Raw genomic sequence first — 22,796 nt, 5'->3', positions numbered from 1 at the left:
GAAATTACTAGCAAATTCTTTAGGTTGGAGATTAATAGTGAATTTATAGTAAATGATTAGCAAATATATTTTGCGTTTGAGATTACGTATGATTTCATAGTAAATTAGTAGTAAATATTTTGGGGTTTTAAATTACACATGATTTAATAGTAAATTAGTAGGAAATATAATTTGGGTTTGAGATTACACATGATTTAATAGGAAATTACTAGCAAATTCTTTAGGTTTGAGATTAATAGTGAATTAATAGTAAATGATTAGCAAATATTTTTTGCGTTTGAGATTACGTATGATTTCATAGTAAATTAGTAGTAAATATTTTGGGGTTTAAAATTACACATGATTTAATAGTAAATTAGTAGCAAATATAATTTGGGTTTGAGATTACACCTGATTTAATAAGAAATTACTAGAAAATTCTTTAGGTTTGAGATTAATAGTTAATGTATAGTAAATGATTAGCAAATATATTTTGCGTTTGAGATTGCGTATGATTTCATAGTAAATTAGTAGTAAATATTTTGGGGTTTTAAATGACACATGATTTAATAGTAAATTAGAAGCAAATATAATTTGGGTTTGAGATTAGACATGATTTAATAGGAAATTACTAGCAAATTTTTTAGGGGTGAGATTAATAGTGAATTAATAGTAAATGATTAGCAAATATTTTTTGCGTTTGAGATTACGTATGATTTCATAGTAAATTAGTAGTAAATATTTTGGGGTTTTAAATTACCCACGATTTAATAGTAAATTAGTAGCAAATATAATTTGGGTTTTAGATTACACATGATTTAATAGGAAATTACTAGCAAATTCTTTTGGTTTGAGATTAATAGTGAATTAATAGTAAATGATTAGCAAATATTTTTTGCGTTTGAGATTACATATGATTTCATAGTAAATTAGTAGTAAATATTTTGGGGTTTTAAATTACCCACGATTTAATAGTAAATTAGTAGCAAATATAATTTGGGTTTTAGATTACACATGATTTAATAGGAAATTACTAGCAAATTCTTTTGGTTTGAGATTAATAGTGAATTAATAGTAAATGATTAGCAAATATTTTTTGCGTTTGAGATTACATATGATTTCATAGTAAATTAGTAGTAAATATTTTGGGGTTTTAAATTACCCACGATTTAATAGTAAATTAGTAGCAAATATAATTTGGGTTTTAGATTACACATGATTTAATAGGAAATTACTAGCAAATTCTTTTGGTTTGAGATTAATAGTGAATTAATAGTAAATGATTAGCAAATATTTTTTGCGTTTGAGATTACATATGATTTCATAGTAAATTAGTAGTAAATATTTTGGGGTTTTAAATTACCCACGATTTAATAGTAAATTAGTAGCAAATATAATTTGGGTTTTAGATTACACATGATTTAATAGGAAATTACTAGCAAATTCTTTTGGTTTGAGATTAATAGTGAATTAATAGTAAATGATTAGCAAATATTTTTTTCGGTTGAGATTACATATGATTTCATAGTAAATTAGTAGTAAATATTTTGGGGTTTTAAATTACCCACGATTTAATAGTAAATTAGTAGCAAATATAATTTGGGTTTTAGATTACACATGATTTAATAGGAAATTACTAGCAAATTCTTTTGGTTTGAGATTAATAGTGAATGTTTAGTAAATGATTAGCAAATATATTTTGCGTTTGAGATTGCGTATGATTTCATAGTAAATTAGTAGTAAATATTTTGGGGTTTTAAATGACACATGATTTAATAGTAAAATAGAAGCAAATATAATTTGGGTTTGAGATTAGACATGATTTAATAGGAAATTACTAGCAAATTTTTTAGGGGTGAGATTAATAGTGAATTAATAGTAAATGATTAGCAAATATTTTTTGCGTTTGAGATTACGTATGATTTCATAGTAAATTAGTAGTAAATATTTTGGGGTTTTAAATTACCCACGATTTAATAGTAAATTAGTAGCAAATATAATTTGGGTTTTAGATTACACATGATTTAATAGGAAATTACTAGCAAATTCTTTTGGTTTGAGATTAATAGTGAATTAATAGTAAATGATTAGCAAATATTTTTTGCGTTTGAGATTACGTATGATTTCATAGTAAATTATTAGTAAATATTTTGGGGTTTTAAATTACACATTATTTAATAGTAAATTAGTAGCAAATATAATTTGGGTTTTAGATTACACATGATTTAATACGAAAACACTAGCAAATTCTTTAGGTTTGAGATGAATAGTGAATTAATAGTAAATGATTAGCAAATATTTTTTGCGTTTGAGATTACGTATGATTTCATAGTAAATTAGTAGTAAATATTTTGGGGTTTTAAATTACACATGATTTAATAGTAAATTAGTAGCAAATATAATTTGGGTTTGAGATTACAAATGATTTAAAAGGAAATTATTAGTAAATTCTTTAGGTTTGAGATTAATAGTGAATTAATAGTAAATGATTAGCAAATATTTTGTGCGTTTGAGATTACTTATGATTTCATAGTAAATTATTAGTAAATATTTTGGGGTTTTAAATGACACATGATTTAATAGTAAATTAGTAGCAAATATAATTTGGGTTTTAGATTACACACGATTTAATACGAAAACACTAGCAAATTCTTTAGGTTTGAGATGAATAGTGAATTAATAGTAAATGATTAGCAAATATTTTTTGCGTTTGAGATTACGTATGATTTCATAGTAAATTAGTAGTAAATATTTTGGGGTTTTAAATGACACATGATTTAATAGTAAATTAGTAGCAAATATAATTTGGGTTTGAGATTACACATGATTTAATAGGAAATAACTAGCAAATTCTTTAGGTTTGAGATTAATAGTGAATTTATAGTAAATGATTAGCAAATATATTTTGCGTTTGAGATTACGTATGATTTCATAGTAAATTAGTAGTAAATATTTTGGGGTTTTAAATTACACATGATTTAATAGTAAATTAGTAGGAAATATAATTTGGGTTTGAGATTACACATGATTAAATAGGAAATTACTAGCAAATTCTTTAGGTTTGAGATTAATAGTGAATTAATAGTAAATGATTAGCAAATATTTTTTGCGTTTGAGATTACGTATGATTTCATAGTAAATTAGTAGTAAATATTTTGGGGTTTAAAATTACACATGATTTAATAGTAAATTAGTAGCAAATATAATTTGGGTTTGAGATTACACCTGATTTAATAAGAAATTACTAGAAAATTCTTTAGGTTTGAGATTAATAGTGAATGTATAGTAAATGATTAGCAAATATATTTTGCGTTTGAGATTGCGTATGATTTCATAGTAAATTAGTAGTAAATATTTTGGGGTTTTAAATGACACATGATTTAATAGTAAATTAGAAGCAAATATAATTTGGGTTTGAGATTAGACATGATTTAATAGGAAATTACTAGCAAATTTTTTAGGGGTGAGATTAATAGTGAATTAATAGTAAATGATTAGCAAATATTTTTTGCGTTTGAGATTACGTATGATTTCATAGTAAATTAGTAGTAAATATTTTGGGGTTTTAAATTACCCACGATTTAATAGTAAATTAGTAGCAAATATAATTTGGGTTTTAGATTACACATGATTTAATAGGAAATTACTAGCAAATTCTTTTGGTTTGAGATTAATAGTGAATTAATAGTAAATGATTAGCAAATATTTTTTGCGTTTGAGATTACATATGATTTCATAGTAAATTAGTAGTAAATATTTTGGGGTTTTAAATTACCCACGATTTAATAGTAAATTAGTAGCAAATATAATTTGGGTTTTAGATTACACATGATTTAATAGGAAATTACTAGCAAATTCTTTTGGTTTGAGATTAATAGTGAATTAATAGTAAATGATTAGCAAATATTTTTTGCGTTTGAGATTACATATGATTTCATAGTAAATTAGTAGTAAATATTTTGGGGTTTTAAATTACCCACGATTTAATAGTAAATTAGTAGCAAATATAATTTGGGTTTTAGATTACACATGATTTAATAGGAAATTACTAGCAAATTCTTTTGGTTTGAGATTAATAGTGAATTAATAGTAAATGATTAGCAAATATTTTTTGCGTTTGAGATTACATATGATTTCATAGTAAATTAGTAGTAAATATTTTGGGGTTTTAAATTACCCACGATTTAATAGTAAATTAGTAGCAAATATAATTTGGGTTTTAGATTACACATGATTTAATAGGAAATTACTAGCAAATTCTTTTGGTTTGAGATTAATAGTGAATTAATAGTAAATGATTAGCAAATATTTTTTTCGTTTGAGATTACATATGATTTCATAGTAAATTAGTAGTAAATATTTTGGGGTTTTAAATTACCCACGATTTAATAGTAAATTAGTAGCAAATATAATTTGGGTTTTAGATTACACATGATTTAATAGGAAATTACTAGCAAATTCTTTTGGTTTGAGATTAATAGTGAATGTATAGTAAATGATTAGCAAATATATTTTGCATTTGAGATTGCGTATGATTTCATAGTAAATTAGTAGTAAATATTTTGGGGTTTTAAATTACCCACGATTTAATAGTAAATTAGTAGCAAATATAATTTGGGTTTTAGATTACACATGATTTAATAGGAAATTACTAGCAAATTCTTTTGGTTTGAGATTAATAGTGAATGTATAGTAAATGATTAGCAAATATTTTTTGCGTTTGAGATTGCGTATGATTTCATAGTAAATTAGTAGTAAATATTTTGGGGTTTTAAATGACACATGATTTAATAGTAAATTAGAAGCAAATATAATTTGGGTTTGAGATTAGACATGATTTAATAGGAAATTACTAGCAAATTTTTTAGGGGTGAGATTAATAGTGAATTAATAGTAAATGATTAGCAAATATTTTTAGCGTTTGAGATTACGTATGATTTCATAGTAAATTAGTAGTAAATATTTTGGGGTTTTAAATTACCCACGATTTAATAGTAAATTAGTAGCAAATATAATTTGGGTTTTAGATTACACATGATTTAATAGGAAATTACTAGCAAATTCTTTTGGTTTGAGATTAATAGTGAATTAATAGTAAATGATTAGCAAATATTTTTTGCGTTTGAGATTACATATGATTTCATTGTAAATTAGTAGTAAATATTTTGGGGTTTTAAATTACCCACGATTTAATAGTAAATTAGTAGCAAATATAATTTGGGTTTTAGATTACACATGATTTAATAGGAAATTACTAGCAAATTCTTTTGGTTTGAGATTAATAGTGAATTAATAGTAAATGATTAGCAAATATTTTTTGCGTTTGAGATTACATATGATTTCATAGTAAATTAGTAGTAAATATTTTGGGGTTTTAAATTACCCACGATTTAATAGTAAATTAGTAACAAATATAATTTGGGTTTTAGATCACACATGATTTAATAGGAAATTACTAGCAAATTCTTTTGGTTTGAGATTAATAGTGAATTAATAGTAAATGATTAGCAAATATTTTTTGCGTTTGAGATTACATATGATTTCATAGTAAATTAGTAGTAAATATTTTGGGGTTTTAAATTACCCACGATTTAATAGTAAATTAGTAGCAAATATAATTTGGGTTTTAGATTACACATGATTTAATAGGAAATTACTAGCAAATTCTTTTGGTTTGAGATTAATAGTGAATTAATAGTAAATGATTAGCAAATATTTTTTTCGTTTGAGATTACATATGATTTCATAGTAAATTAGTAGTAAATATTTTGGGGTTTTAAATTACCCACGATTTAATAGTAAATTAGTAGCAAATATAATTTGGGTTTTAGATTACACATGATTTAATAGGAAATTACTAGCAAATTCTTTTGGTTTGAGATTAATAGTGAATTAATAGTAAATGATTAGCAAATATTTTTTGCGTTTGAGATTACGTATGATTTCATAGTAAATTAGTAGTAAATATTTTGGGGTTTTAAATTACACATGATTTAATAGTAAATTAGAATCAAATATAATTTGGGTTTGAGATTAGACATGATTTAATAGGAAATTACTAGCAAATTCTTTAGGGGTGAGATTAATAGTGAATTAATAGTAAATGATTAGCAAATATTTTTTGCGTTTGAGATTACGTATGATGTCATAGTAAATTAATAGTAAATATTTTGGGGTTTTAAATTACACATGATTTAATAGTAAATTAGTAGCAAATATAATTTGGGTTTGAGATTACACATGATTTAATAGGAAATTACTAGCAAATTCTTTATGTTTGAGATTACTAGTGAATTTGTAGTAAATGATTAGCAAATATGTTTTGCGTTTGAGATTAGGTATGATTTCATAGTAAATTAGTAGTAAATATTTTGGGGTTTTAATTACACATGATTTAATACGAAAATACTAGCAAATTCTTTAGGTTTGAGATTAATAGTGAATTAATAGTAAATGATGAGCAAATATTTTTTGATTTGAGATTACGTATGATGTCATAGTAAATTAATAGTAAATATTTGGGGGTTTTAAATTACACATGATTTAATAGTAAATAAGTAGCTAATATATTTTGGGTTTGAGATTACACATGATTTAATAGGAAATTACTGGCAAATTCTTTAGGTTTGAGAATGATAGTGAATTTATAGTAAATGATTAGCAAATATTTTTTGCGTTTGAGATTACGTATGATTTAATATTAAAGTAGTAGTAAATATTTTGGGGTTTTAATTACACATGATTTAATAGTAACTTAGTAACAAATATAATTTGGGTTTTAGATTACACATGATTTAATAGGAAATTACTAGCAAAGTCATTAGGTTTGAGATTAATAGTGAATTAATAGTAAATGATTAGCAAATATTTTTTGCGTTTGAGATTACGTATGATTTCATAGTAAATTAGTAGTAAATATTTTGGGGTTTTAAATTACACATGATTTAATAGTAAATTAGAAGCAAATATCATTTGGGTTTTTGATTACACATGATTTAATAGGAAATTATTAGCAAATTCTTTAGGTTTGAGATTAATAGTGAATTAATAGTAAATGATTAGCAAATATTTTTTGCGTTTGAGATTACGTATGATTTCATAGTAAATTAGTAGTAAATATTTTGGGGTTTTAAATTACACATGAATTAATAGTAAATTAGAAGCCAATATCATGTGGGTTTTTGATTACACATGAGTTAATAGGAAATTACTAGCAAATTCTTTAGGTTTGAGATTAATAGTGAATTAATAGTAAATGATTAGCAAATATTTTTTGCGTTTGAGATTACGTATGATTTCATAGTAAATTAGTATTAAATATTTTGGGGTTTTTAATTACACATGATTTAATAGTAAATTAGTAGCAAATATAATTTGGGTTTTAGATTACACATGATTTAATAGGAAAGTACTAGCAAATTCTTTAGGTTTGAGATTAATAGTGAATTAATAGTAAATGATTAGCAAATATTTTTTGCGTTTGAGATTACGTATGATTTCATAGTAAATTAGTAGTAAATATTTTGGGGTTTTAAATTACACATGATTTAATAGTAACTTAGTAACAAATATAATTTGGGTTTTAGATTACACATGATTTAATAGGAAATTACTAGCAAAGTCATACTGTTTGAGATTAATAGTGAATTAATAGTAAATGATTAGCAAATATTTTTTGCGTTTGAGATTACGTATGATTTCATAGTAAATTAGTAGTAAATATTTTGGGGTTTTAAATTACACACGATTTAATAGTAAATTAGTAGCAAATATAATTTGGGTTTTAGATTACACATGATTTAATAGGAAATTACTAGCAAAGTCATACTGTTTGAGATTAATAGTGAATTAATAGTAAATGATTAGCAAATATTTTTTGCGTTTGAGATTACGTATGATTTCATAGTAAATTAGTATTAAATATTTTGGGGTTTTTAATTACACATGATTTAATAGTAAATTAGAAGCAAATATCATTTGGGTTTTAGATTACACATGATTTAATAGGAAAGTACTAGCAAATTCTTTAGGGGTGAGATTAATAGTGAATTAATAGTAAATGATTAGCAAATATTTTTTGCGTTTGAGATTACGTATGATTTCATAGTAAATTAGTAGTAAATATTTTGGGGTTTTAAATTACACATGATTTAATAGTAACTTAGTAACAAATATAATTTGGGTTTTAGATTACACATGATTTAATAGGAAATTACTAGCAAAGTCATACTGTTTGAGATTAATAGTGAATTAATAGTAAATGATTAGCAAATATTTTTTGCGTTTGAGATTACGTATGATTTCATAGTAAATTAGTATTAAATATTTTGGGGTTTTTAATTACACATGATTTAATAGTAAATTAGAAGCAAATATCATTTGGGTTTTAGATTACACATGATTTAATAGGAAAGTACTAGCAAATTCTTTAGGTTTGAGATTAATAGTGAATTAATAGTAAATGATTAGCAAATATTTTTTGCGTTTGAGATTACGTATGATTTCATAGTAAATTAGTAGTAAATATTTTGGGGTTTTAAATTACACATGATTTAATAGTAACTTAGTAACAAATATAATTTGGGTTTTAGATTACACATGATTATATAGGAAATTACTAGCAAAGTCATTAGGTTTGAGATTAATAGTGAATTAATAGTAAATGATTAGAAATATTTTTTGCGTTTGAGATTACGTATGATTTCATAGTAAATTAGTAGTAAATATTTTGGGGTTTTAAATTACACATGATTTAATAGTAACTTAGTAACAAATATAATTTGGGTTTTAGATTACACATGATTTAATAGGACATTACTAGCAAAGTCATTAGGTTTGAGATTAATAGTGAATTAATAGTAAATGATTAGCAAATATTTTTTGCGTTTGAGATTACGTATGATTTCATAGTTAATTAGTATTAAATATTTTGGGGTTTTTAATTACACATGATTTAATAGTAAATTAGAAGCAAATATCATTTGGGTTTTTGATTACACATGAGTTAATAGGAAATTACTAGCAAATTCTTTAGGTTTGAGATTAATAGTGAATTAATAGTAAATGATTAGCAAATATTTTTTGCGTTTGAGATTACGTATGATTTCATAGTAAATTAGTAGTAAATATTTTGGGGTTTTAAATTACCCACGATTTAATAGTAAATTAGTAGCAAATATAATTTGGGTTTTAGATTACACATGATTTAATAGGAAATTACTAGCAAATTCTTTTGGTTTGAGATTAATAGTGAATTAATAGTAAATGATTAGAAATATTTTTTGCGTTTGAGATTACGTATGATTTCATAGTAAATTAGTAGTAAATATTTTGGGGTTTTAAATTACACGATTTAATAGTAAATTAGAAGCAAATATAATTTGGGTTCGAGATTAGACATGATTTAATAGGAAATTACTAGCAAATTCTTTAGGGGTGAGATTAATAGTGAATTAATAGTAAATGATTAGCAAATATTTTTTGCGTTTGAGATTACGTATGATTTCATAGTAAATTAGTAGTAAATATTTTGGGGTTTTAAATTACACATGATTTAATAGTAAATTAGAAGCAAATATCATTTGGGTTTTTGATTACACATGATTTAATAGGAAATTACTAGCAAATTCTTTAGGTTTGAGATTAATAGTGAATTAATAGTAAATGATTAGCAAATATTTTTTGCGTTTGAGATTACGTATGATTTCATAGTAAATTAGTAGTAAATATTTTAAGGTTTTAAATTACACATGATTTAATAGTAAATTAGAAGCAAATATCATTTGGGTTTTTGATTACACATGAGTTAAAAGGAAATTACTAGCAAATTCTTTAGGTTTGAGATTAATAGTGAATTAATAGTAAATGATTAGCAAATATTTTTTGCGTTTGAGATTACGTATGATTTCATAGTAAATTAGTAGTAAATAAAATTGGGGTTTTAAATTACACATGATTTAATAGTAACTTAGTAACAAATATAATTTGGGTTTTAGATTACACATGATTATATAGGAAATTACTAGCAAAGTAATTAGGTTTGAGATTAATAGTGAATTAATAGTAAATGATTAGAAATATTTTTTGCGTTTGAGATTACGTATGATTTCATAGTAAATTAGTAGTAAATATTTTGGGGTTTTAAATTACACATGATTTAATAGTAAATTAGAAGCAAATATAATTTGGGTTTGAGATTAGACATGATTTAATAGGAAATTACTAGCAAATTCTTTAGGTTTGAGATTAATAGTGAATTAATAGTAAATGATTAGCAAATATTTTTTGCGTTTGAGATTACGTATGATTTCATAGTAAATTAGTAGTAAATATTTTGGGGTTTTAAATTACACATGATTTAATAGTAAATTAGAAGCAAATATCATTTGGGTTTTTGATTACACATGAGTTAATAGGAAATTACTAGCAAATTCTTTTGGTTTGAGATTAATAGTGAATTAATAGTAAATGATTAGCAAATATTTTTTGCGTTTGAGATTACGTATGATTTGATAGTAAATTAGTAGTAAATATTTTGGGGTTTTAAATTACACATGATTTAATAGTAACTTAGTAACAAATATAATTTGGGTTTTAGATTACACATGATTATATAGGAAATTACTAGCAAAGTCATTAGGTTTGAGATTAATAGTGAATTAATAGTAAATGATTAGAAATATTTTTTGCGTTTGAGATTACGTATGATTTCATAGTAAATTAGTAGTAAATATTTTGGGGTTTTAAATTACACATGATTTAATAGTAAATTAGAAGCAAATATAATTTGGGTTTGAGATTAGACATGATTTATTAGGAAATTACTAGCAAATTCTTTAGGTTTGAGATTAATAGTGAATTAATAGTAAATGATTAGCAAATATTTTTTGCGTTTGAGATTACGTATGATTTCATAGTAAATTAGTAGTAAATATTTTGGGGTTTTAAATTACACATGATTTAATAGTAACTTAGTAACAAATATAATTTGGGTTTTAGATTACACATGATTTAATAGGAAATTACTAGCAAAGTCATTAGGTTTGAGATTAATAGTGAATTAATAGTAAATGATTAGCAAATATTTTTTGCGTTTGAGATTACGTATGATTTCATAGTAAATTAGTATTAAATATTTTGGGGTTTTTAATTACACATGATTTAATAGTAAATTAGAAGCAAATATCATTTGGGTTTTTGATTACACATGAGTTAATAGGAAATTACTAGCAAATTCTTTAGGTTTGAGATTAATAGTGAATTAATAGTAAATGATTAGCAAATATTTTTTGCGTTTGAGATTACGTATGATTTCATAGTAAATTAGTAGTAGATATTTTGTGGTTTTAAATTACACATGATTTAATAGTAACTTAGTAACAAATATAATTTGGGTTTTAGATTACACATGATTATATAGGAAATTACTAGCAAAGTCATTAGGTTTGAGATTAATAGTGAATTAATAGTAAATGATTAGAAATATTTTTTGTGTTTGAGATTACGTATGATTTCATAGTAAATTAGTAGTAAATATTTTGGGGTTTTAAATTACACGATTTAATAGTAAATTAGAAGCAAATATAATTTGGGTTTGAGATTAGACATGATTTAATAGGAAATTACTAGCAAATTCTTTAGGGGTGAGATTAATAGTGAATTAATAGTAAATGATTAGCAAATATTTTTTGCGTTTGAGATTACGTATGATTTCATAGTAAATTAGTAGTAAATATTTTGGGGTTTTAAATTACACATGATTTAATAGTAAATTAGAAGCAAATATCATTTGGGTTTTTGATTACACATGATTTAATAGGAAATTACCAGCAAATTCTTTAGGTTTGAGATTAATAGTGAATTAAGAGTAAATGATTAGCAAATATTTTTTGCGTTTGAGATTACGTATGATTTCATAGTAAATCAGTAGTAAATATTTTAAGGTTTTAAATTACACATGATTTAATAGTAAATTAGAAGCAAATATTATTTGGGTTTTTGATTACACATGAGTTAAAAGGAAATTACTAGCAAATTCTTTAGGTTTGAGATTAATAGTGAATTAATAGTAAATGATTAGCAAATATTTTTTGCGTTTGAGATTACGTATGATTTCATAGTAAATTAGTAGTAAATATTTTGGAGTTTTAAATTACACATGATTTAATAGTAACTTAGTAACAAATATAATTTGGGTTTTAGATTACACATGATTTAATAGGAAATTACTAGCAAAGTCATTAGGTTTGAGATTAATAGTGAATTAATAGTAAATGATTAGCAAATATTTTTTGCGTTTGAGATTACGTATGATTTCATAGTAAATTAGTAGTAAATATTTTGGGGTTTTAAATTACACATGATTTAATAGTAAATTAGAAGCAAATATAATTTGGGTTTTTGATTACACATGAGTTAATAGGAAATTACTAGCAAATTCTTTAGGTTTGAGATTAATAGTGAATTAATAGTAAATGATTAGCAAATATTTTTTGCGTTTGAGATTACGTATGATTTCATAGTAAATTAGTAGTAAATATTTTGGGGTTTTAAATTACCCACGATTTAATAGTAAATTAGTAGCAAATAAAATTGGGGTTTGAGATTACACATGATTTAATAGGAAATTACTAGCAAATTCTTTTGGTTTGAGATTAATAGTGAATTAATAGTAAATGATTAGCAAATATTTTTTGCGTTTGAGATTACGTATGATTTGATAGTAAATTAGTAGTAAATATTTTGGGGTTTTAAATTACACATGATTTAATAGTAACTTAGTAACAAATATAATTTGGGTTTTAGATTACACATGATTATATAGGAAATTACTAGCAAAGTCATTAGGTTTGAGATTAATAGTGAATTAATAGTAAATGATTAGAAATATTTTTTGCGTTTGAGATTACGTATGATTTCATAGTAAATTAGTAGTAAATATTTTGGGGTTTTAAATTACACGATTTAATAGTAAATTAGAAGCAAATATAATTTGGGTTTGAGATTAGACATGATTTAATAGGAAATTACTAGCAAATTCTTTAGGGGTGAGATTAATAGTGAATTAATAGTAAATGATTATCAAATATTTTTTGCGTTTGAGATTACGTATGATTTCATAGTAAATTAGTAGTAAATATTTTGGGGTTTTAAATTACACATGATTTAATAGTAAATTAGAAGCAAATATCATTTGGGTTTTTGATTACACATGATTTAATAGGAAATTACTAGCAAATTCTTTAGGTTTGAGATTAATAGTGAATTAATAGTAAATGATTAGCAAAAATTTTTTCCGTTTGAGATTACGTATGATTTCATAGTAAATCAGTAGTAAATATTTTAAGGTTTTAAATTACACATGATTTAATAGTAAATTAGAAGCAAATATCATTTGGGTTTTTGATTACCCATGAGTTAAAAGGAAATTACTAGCAAATTCTTTAGGTTTGAGATTAATAGTGAATTAATAGTAAATGATTAGCAAATATTTTTTGCGTTTGAGATTACGTATGATTTGATAGTAAATTAGTAGTAAATATTTTGGGGTTTTAAATTACCCACGATTTAATAGTAAATTAGTAGCAAATAAAATTGGGGTTTTAGATTACACATGATTTAATAGGAAATTACTAGCAAAGTCATTAGGTTTGAGATTAACAGTGAATTAATAGTAAATGATTAGAAATATTTTTTGCGTTTGAGATTACGTATGATTTCATAGTAAATTAGTAGTAAATATTTTGGGGTTTTAAATTACACGATTTAATAGTAAATTAGAAGCAAATATAATTTGGGTTTGAGATTAGACATGATTTAATAGGAAATTACTAGCAAATTCTTTAGGGGTGAGATTAATAGTGAATTAATAGTAAATGATTAGCAAATATTTTTTGCGTTTGAGATTACGTATGATTTCATAGTAAATTAGTAGTAAATATTTTGGGGTTTTAAATTACACATGATTTAATAGTAAATTAGAAGCAAATATCATTTGGGTTTTAGATTACACATGATTTAATAGGAAATTACTAGCAAAGTCATTAGGTTTGAGATTAATAGTGAATTAATAGTAAATGATTAGCAAATATTTTTTGCGTTTGAGATTACGTATGATTTGATAGTAAATTAGTAGTAAATATTTTGGGGTTTTAAATTACACATGATTTAATAGTAAATTAGAAGCAAATATCATTTGGGTTTTTGATTACACATGATTTAATAGGAAATTACTAGCAAATTCTTTAGGTTTGAGATTAATAGTGAATTAAGAGTAAATGATTAGCAAATATTTTTTGCGTTTGAGATTACGTATGATTTCATAGTAAATTAGTAGTAAATATTTTAAGGTTTTAAATTACACATGATTTAATAGTAAATTAGAAGCAAATATCATTTGGGTTTTTGATTACACATGAGTTAAAAGGAAATTACTAGCAAATTCTTTAGGTTTGAGATTAATAGTGAATTAATAGTAAATGATTAGCAAATATTTTTTGCGTTTGAGATTACGTATGATTTCATAGTAAATTAGTAGTAAATATTTTGGGGTTTTAAATTACACATGATTTAATAGTAACTTAGTAACAAATATAATTTGGGTTTTAGATTACACATGATTTAATAGGAAATTACTAGCAAAGTCATTAGGTTTGAGATTAATAGTGAATTAATAGTAAATGATTAGCAAATATTTTTTGCGTTTGAGATTACGTATGATTTCATAGTAAATTAGTAGTAAATATTTTGGGGTTTTAAATTACACATGATTTAATAGTAAATTAGAAGCAAATATCATTTGGGTTTTTGATTACACATGAGTTAATAGGAAATTACTAGCAAATTCTTTAGGTTTGAGATTAATAGTGAATTAATAGTAAATGATTAGCAAATATTTTTTGCGTTTGAGATTACGTATGATTTCATAGTAAATTAGTAGTAAATATTTTAAGGTTTTAAATTACACATGATTTAATAGTAAATTAGAAGCAAATATCATTTGGGTTTTTGATTACACATGAGTTAAAAGGAAATTACTAGCAAATTCTTTAGGTTTGAGATTAATAGTGAATTAATAGTAAATGATTAGCAAATATTTTTTGCGTTTGAGATTACGTATGATTTCATAGTAAATTAGTAGTAAATATTTTGGGGTTTTAAATTACACATGATTTAATAGTAACTTAGTAACAAATATAATTTGGGTTTTAGATTACACATGATTTAATAGGAAATTACTAGCAAAGTCATTAGGTTTGAGATTAATAGTGAATTAATAGTAAATGATTAGCAAATATTTTTTGCGTTTGAGATTACGTATGATTTCATAGTAAATTAGTAGTAAATATTTTGGGGTTTTAAATTACACATGATTTAATAGTAAATTAGAAGCAAATATCATTTGGGTTTTTGATTACACATGAGTTAATAGGAAATTACTAGCAAATTCTTTAGGTTTGAGATTAATAGTGAATTAATAGTAAATGATTAGCAAATATTTTTTGCGTTTGAGATTACGTATGATTTCATAGTAAATTAGTAGTAAATATTTTGGGGTTTTAAATTACCCACGATTTAATAGTAAATTAGTAGCAAATAAAATTGGGGTTTTAAATTACACATGATTTAATAGTAAATAAGTAGCAAATATATTTTGGGTTTGAGATTACACATGATTTAATAGGAAATTACTGGCAAATTCTTTAGGTTTGAGAATGATAGTGAATTTATAGTAAATGATTAGCAAATATTTTTTGCGTTTGAGATTACGTATGATTTAATATTAAATTAGTAGTAAATATTTTGGGGTTTTAATTACACATGATTTAATAGTAACTTAGTAACAAATATAATTTGGGTTTTAGATTACACATGATTTAATAGGAAATTACTAGCAAAGTCATTAGGTTTGAGATTAATAGTGAATTAATAGTAAATGATTAGCAAATATTTTTTGCGTTTGAGATTACGTATGATGTCATAGTAAATTAGTAGTAAATATTTTGGGGTTTTAAATTACACATGATTTAATAGTAAATTAGAAGCAAATATCATTTGGGTTTTTGATTACACATGATTTAATAGGAAATTATTAGCAAATTCTTTAGGTTTGAGATTAATAGTGAATTAATAGTAAATGATTAGCAAATATTTTTTGCGTTTGAGATTACGTATGATTTCATAGTAAATTAGTAGTAAATATTTTGGGGTTTTAAATTACACATGAATTAATAGTAAATTAGAAGCCAATATCATTTGGGTTTTTGATTACACATGAGTTAATAGGAAATTACTAGCAAATTCTTTAGGTTTGAGATTAATAGTGAATTAATAGTAAATGATTAGCAAATATTTTTTGCGTTTGAGATTACGTATGATTTCATAGTAAATTAGTAGTAAATATTTTGGGGTTTTAAATTACACATGATTTAATAGTAAATTAGAAGCAAATATCATTTGGGTTTTTGATTACACATGATTTAATAGGAAATTATTAGCAAATTCTTTAGGTTTGAGATTAATAGTGAATTAATAGTAAATGATTAGCAAATATTTTTTGCGTTTGAGATTACGTATGATTTCATAGTAAATTAGTAGTAAATATTTTTGGGTTTTAAATTACACATGAATTAATAGTAAATTAGAAGCCAATATCATTTGGGTTTTTGATTACACATGAGTTAATAGGAAATTACTAGCAAATTCTTTAGGTTTGAGATTAATAGTGAATTAATAGTAAATGATTAGCAAATATTTTTTGCGTTTGAGATTACGTATGATTTCATAGTAAATTAGTATTAAATATTTTGGGGTTTTTAATAACACATGATTTAATAGTAAATTAGAAGCAAATATCATTTGGGTTTTAGATTACACATGATTTAATAGGAAAGTACTAGCAAATTCTTTAGGTTTGAGATTAATAGTGAATTCATAGTAAATGATTAGCAAATATTTTTTGCGTTTGAGATTACGTATGATTTCATAGTAAATTAGTAGTAAATATTTTGGGGTTTTAAATTACACATGATTTAATAGTAACTTAGTAACAAATATAATTTGGGTTTTAGATTACACATGATTATATAGGAAATTACTAGCAAAGTCATTAGGTTTGAGATTAATAGTGAATTAATAGTAAATGATTAGAAATATTTTTTGCGTTTGAGATTACGTATGATTTCATAGTAAATTAGTAGTAAATATTTTGGGGTTTTAAATTACACATGATTTAATAGTAAATTAGAAGCAAATATCATTTGGGTTTTTGATCACACATGAGTTAATAGGAAATTACTAGCAAATTCTTTAGGTTTGAGATTAATAGTGAATTAATAGTAAATGATTAGCAAATATTTTTTGCGTTTGAGATTACGTATGATTTCATAGTAAATTAGTATTAAATATTTTGGGGTTTTTAATTACACATGATTTAATAGTAAATTAGAAGCAAATATCATTTGGGTTTTTGATTACACATGAGTTAATAGGAAAGTACTAGCAAATTCTTTAGGTTTGAGATTAATAGTGAATTAATAGTAAATGATTAGCAAATATTTTTTGCGTTTGTGATTACGTATGATTTCATAGTAAATTAGTATTAAATATTTTGGGGTTTTTAATTACAAATGATTTAATAGTAAATTAGAAGCAAATATCATTTGGGTTTTTGATTACACATGAGTTAATAGGAAATTACTAGCAAATTCTTTAGGTTTGAGATTAATAGTGAATTAATAGTAAATGATTAGCAAATATTTTTTGCGTTTGAGATTACGTATGATTTCATAGTAAATTAGTAGTAGATATTTTGGGGTTTTAAATTACACATGATTTAATAGTAACTTAGTAACAAATATAATTTGGGTTTTAGATTACACATGATTATATAGGAAATTACTAGCAAAGTCATTAGGTTTGAGATTAATAGTGAATTAATAGTAAATGATTAGAAATATTTTTTGCGTTTGAGATTACGTATGATTTCATAGTAAATTAGTAGTAAATATTTTGGGGTTTTAAATTACACGATTTAATAGTAAATTAGAAGCAAATATAATTTGGGTTTGAGATTAGACATGATTTAATAGGAAATTACTAGCAAATTCTTTAGGGGTGAGATTAATAGTGAATTAATAGTAAATGATTAGCAAATATTTTTTGCGTTTGAGATTACGTATGATTTCATAGTAAATTAGTAGTAAATATTTTGGGGTTTTAAATTACGCAGGATTTAATAGTAAATATTTTGCAAATATTTTTTGGGTTTGAGATTACACATGATATAATAGGAAATTACTAGCCAATTCTTAAGGTTTGAGATTAATAGTGAATTAATAGTAAATGATTAGCAAATATTTTTTGCGTTTGAGATTACGTATGATTTCATAGTAAATTAGTAGTAAATATTTTGGGGTGTTAAATTACACAGGATTTAATAGTAAATTAGAAGCAAATATTTGTTTGGTTTGAGATTGCACATGATATAATAGGAAATTTCTAGCAAATTCTTTAGGTTTTAGATTAATAGTGAATTAATAGTAAATGATTAGCAAATATTTTTTGCGTTTGAGATTACGTATGATTTCATAGTAAATTAGTAGTAAATATTTTGGGGTTTTAAATTACGCAGGATTTAATAGTAAATTAGTAGCAAATATTTTTTGGGTTTGAGATTACGCATGATATAATAGGAAATTTCTAGCAAATTCTTTAGGTTTTAGATTAATAGTGAATTAATAGTAAATGATTAGCAAATATTTTTTTCGTTTGAGATTACGTATGATTTCATAGTAAATTAGTAGTAAATATTTTGGGGTTTTAAATTACGCAGGATTTAATAGTAAATTAGTAGCAAATATTTTTGGGGTTTGAGATTACGCATGATATAATAGGAAATTACTAGCAAATTCTTTAGGTTTGAGATTAATAGTGAATTAATAGTAAATGATTAGCAAATATTTTTTGCGTTTGAGATTACGTATGATTTCAAAGTAAATTAGTAGTAAATATTTTGGGGTTTTAAATTACGCAGGATTGAATAGTAAATAATAAGCAAATATTTTTTGGGTTTGAGATTACACATGATATAATAGGAAATTTCTAGCAAATTCTTTAGGTTTTAGATTAATAGTGAATTAATAGTAAATGATTAGCAAATATTTTTTGCGTTTGAGATTACGTATGATTTCATAGTAAATTAGTAGTAAATATTTTGGGGTTTTAAATTACGCAGGATTTAATAGTAAATTAGTAGCAAATATTTTTTGGGTTTGAGATTACACATGATATAATAGGAAATTACTAGCAAATTCTTTAGGTTTGAGATTAGTAGTGAATTAATAGTAAATGATTAGCAAATATTTTTTGCGTTTGAGATTACGTATGATTTCAAAGTAAATTAGTAGTAAATATTTTGGGGTTTTAAATTACGCAGGATTTAATAGTAAATATTTTGCAAATATGTTTTGGGTTTGAGATTACACATGATATAATAGGAAATTACTAGCCAATTCTTAAGGTTTGAGATTAATAGTGAATTAATAGTAAATGATTAGCAAATATTTTTTGCATTTGAGATTACGTATGATTTCATAGTAAATTAGTAGTAAATATTTTGGGGTTTTAAATTACGCAGGATTTAATAGTAAATTAGTAGCGAATATTTTTTGGGTTTGAGATTACACATGATATAATAGGAAATTACTAGCAAATTCTTTAGGTGTGAGATTAATAGTGAATTAATAGTAAATGATTAGCAAATATGTTTTGCGTTTGAGATTACGTATTATTTCATAGTAAATTAGTAGTAAATATTTTGGGGTTTTAAATTACGCAGGATTTAATAGTAAATTAGTAGCAAATATTTTTTGGGTTTGAGATTACACATGATATAATAGGAAATTACTAGCAAATTCTTTAGGTTTGAGATTAATAGTGAATTAATAGTAAATGATTAGCAAATATTTTTTGCGTTTGAGATTACGTATGATTTCATAGTAAATTAGTAGTAAATATTTTGGGGTTTTAAATTACGCAGGATTTAATAGTAAATTAGTGGCAAATATTTTTTTGGGTTGAGATTACACATTATATAATAGGAAATTACTAGCAAATTCTTTAGGTTTGAGATTAATAGTGAATTAATAGTAAATGATCACACAAATATTTTTTGCGTTTGAGATTACGTATGATTTCATAGTAACTTAGTAGTAAATATTTTGGGGTTTTAAATTACGCAGGATTTAATAGTAAATTAGTAGCAAATATTTTTTGGGTTTGAGATTACACATGATATAATAGGAAATTACTAGCAAATTCTTTAGGTTTGAGATTAATAGTGAATTAATAGTAAATGATTAGCAAATATGTTTTGCGTGTGAGATTACATATGATTTCAAAGTAAATTAGTAGTAAATATTTTGGGGTTTTAAATTACGCAGGATTTAATTGTAAATAATTAGCAAATATGTTTTGGGTTTGAGATTACACATGATATAATAGGAAATTACTAGCCAATTCTTTAGGTTTGAGATTAATAGTGAATTAATAGTAAATGATAAGCAAATATTTTTTGCGTTTGAGATTACGTATGATTTCATAGTAAATTAGTAGTAAATATTTTGGGGTTTTAAATTACGCAGGATTTAATAGTAAATTAGTAGCGAATATTTTTTGGGTTTGAGATTACACATGATATAATAGGAAATTACTAGCAAATCCTTTAGGTTTGAGATTAAAAGTGAATTAATAGTAAATGATTAGCAAATATTTTTTGCGTTTGAGATTACGTATGATTTCATAGTAAATTAGTAGTAAATATTTTGGGGTTTTAAATTACGCAGGATTTAATAGTAAATTAGTAGCAAATATTTTTTGGGTTTGAGATTACACATGATATAATAGGAAATTACTAGCAAATTCTTTAGGTTTGAGATTAATAGTGAATTAATAGTAAATGATTAGCAAATATTTTTTGCGTTTGAGATTACGTATGATTTCATAGTAAATTAGTAGTAAATATTTTGGGGTTTTAAATTACGCAGGATTTAATAGTAAATAATTAGCAAATATTTTTTGGGTTTGAGATTACACATGATATAATAGGAAATTACTAGCAAATTCTTTAGGTGTGAGATTAATAGTGAATTAATAGTAAATGATTAGCAAATATTTTTTGCGTTTGAGATTACGTATGATTTCATAGTAAATTAGTAGTAAATATTTTGGGGTTTTAACTTACGCAGGATTTAATAGTAAATTAATAGCAAATATTTTTTGGGTTTGAGATTACACATGATATAATAGGAAATTACTAGCAAATTCTTTAGGTTTGAGATTAATAGTGAATTAATAGTAAATGTTTAGCAAATATTTTTTGCGTTTGAGATTACGTATGATTTCATAGTAAATTAGTAGTAAATATTTTGGGGTTTTAAATTACGCAGGATTTAATAGTAAATTAGTAGCAAATATTTTTGGGGTTTGAGATTACACATGATATAATAGGAAATTACTAGCAAATTCTTTAGGTTGGAGATTAATAGTGAATTAATAGTAAATGATTAGCAAATATTTTTTGCGTTTGAGATTACGTATGATTTCATAGTAAATTAGTAGTAAATATTTTGGGGTTTTAAATTACGCAGGATTTAATAGTAAATTAGTAGCAAATATTTTTTGGGTTTGAGATTACACATGATATAATAGGAAATTACTAGCCAATTCTTTAGGTTTGAGATTAATAGTGAATTAATAGTAAATGATTAGCAAATATTTTTTGCGTTTGAGATTACGTATGATTTCATAGTAAATTAGTAGTAAATATTTTGGGGTTTTAAATTACACATGATTTAAGAGTAAATTAGAAGCAAATATCATTTGGGTTTTTGATTACACATGATTTAATAGGAAATTATTAGCAAATTCTTTAGGTTTGAGATTAATAGTGAATTAATAGTAAATGATTAGCAAATATTTTTTGCGTTTGAGATTACGTATGATTTCATAGTAAATTAGTATTAAATATTTTGGTGTTTTAAATTACACATGAATTAATAGTAAATTAGAAGCCAATATCATTTGGGTTTTTGATTACACATGAGTTAATAGGAAATTACTAGCAAATTCTTTAGGTTTGAGATTAATAGTGAATTAATAGTAAATGATTAGCAAATATTTTTTGCGTTTGAGATTACGTATGATTTCATAGTAAATTAGTAGTAAATATTTTGGGGTTTTAAATTACCCACGATTTAATAGTAAATTAGTAGCAAATAAAATTGGGGTTTTAAATTACACATGATTTAATAGTAAATAAGTAGCAAATATATTTTGGGTTTGAGATTACACATGATTTAATAGGAAATTACTGGCAAATTCTTTAGGTTTGAGAATGATAGTGAATTTATAGTAAATGATTAGCAAATATTTTTTGCGTTTGAGATTACGTATGATTTAATATTAAATTAGTAGTAAATATATTGGGGTTTTAATTACACATGATTTAATAGTAACTTAGTAACAAATATAATTTGGGTTTTAGATTACACATGATTTAATAGGAAATTATTAGCAAAGTCATTAGGTTATAGATTAATAGTGAATTAATAGTAAATGATTAGCAAATATTTTTTGCGTTTGAGATTACGTATGATTTCATAGTAAATTAGTAGTAAATATTTTGGGGTTTTAAATTACACATGATTTAATAGTAAATTAGAAGCAAATATCATTTGGGTTTTTGATTACACATGATTTAATAGGAAATTATTAGCAAATTCTTTAGGTTTGAGATTAATAGTGAATTAATAGTAAAT

Source organism: Euprymna scolopes, chromosome 46, assembly GCF_053919585.1.
Source record: "Euprymna scolopes isolate OS-2025 chromosome 46, ASM5391958v1, whole genome shotgun sequence".
Lineage (NCBI taxonomy): Eukaryota > Metazoa > Mollusca > Cephalopoda > Sepiida > Sepiolidae > Euprymna > Euprymna scolopes.
Note: the sequence above shows the minus strand (reverse complement) of the source record.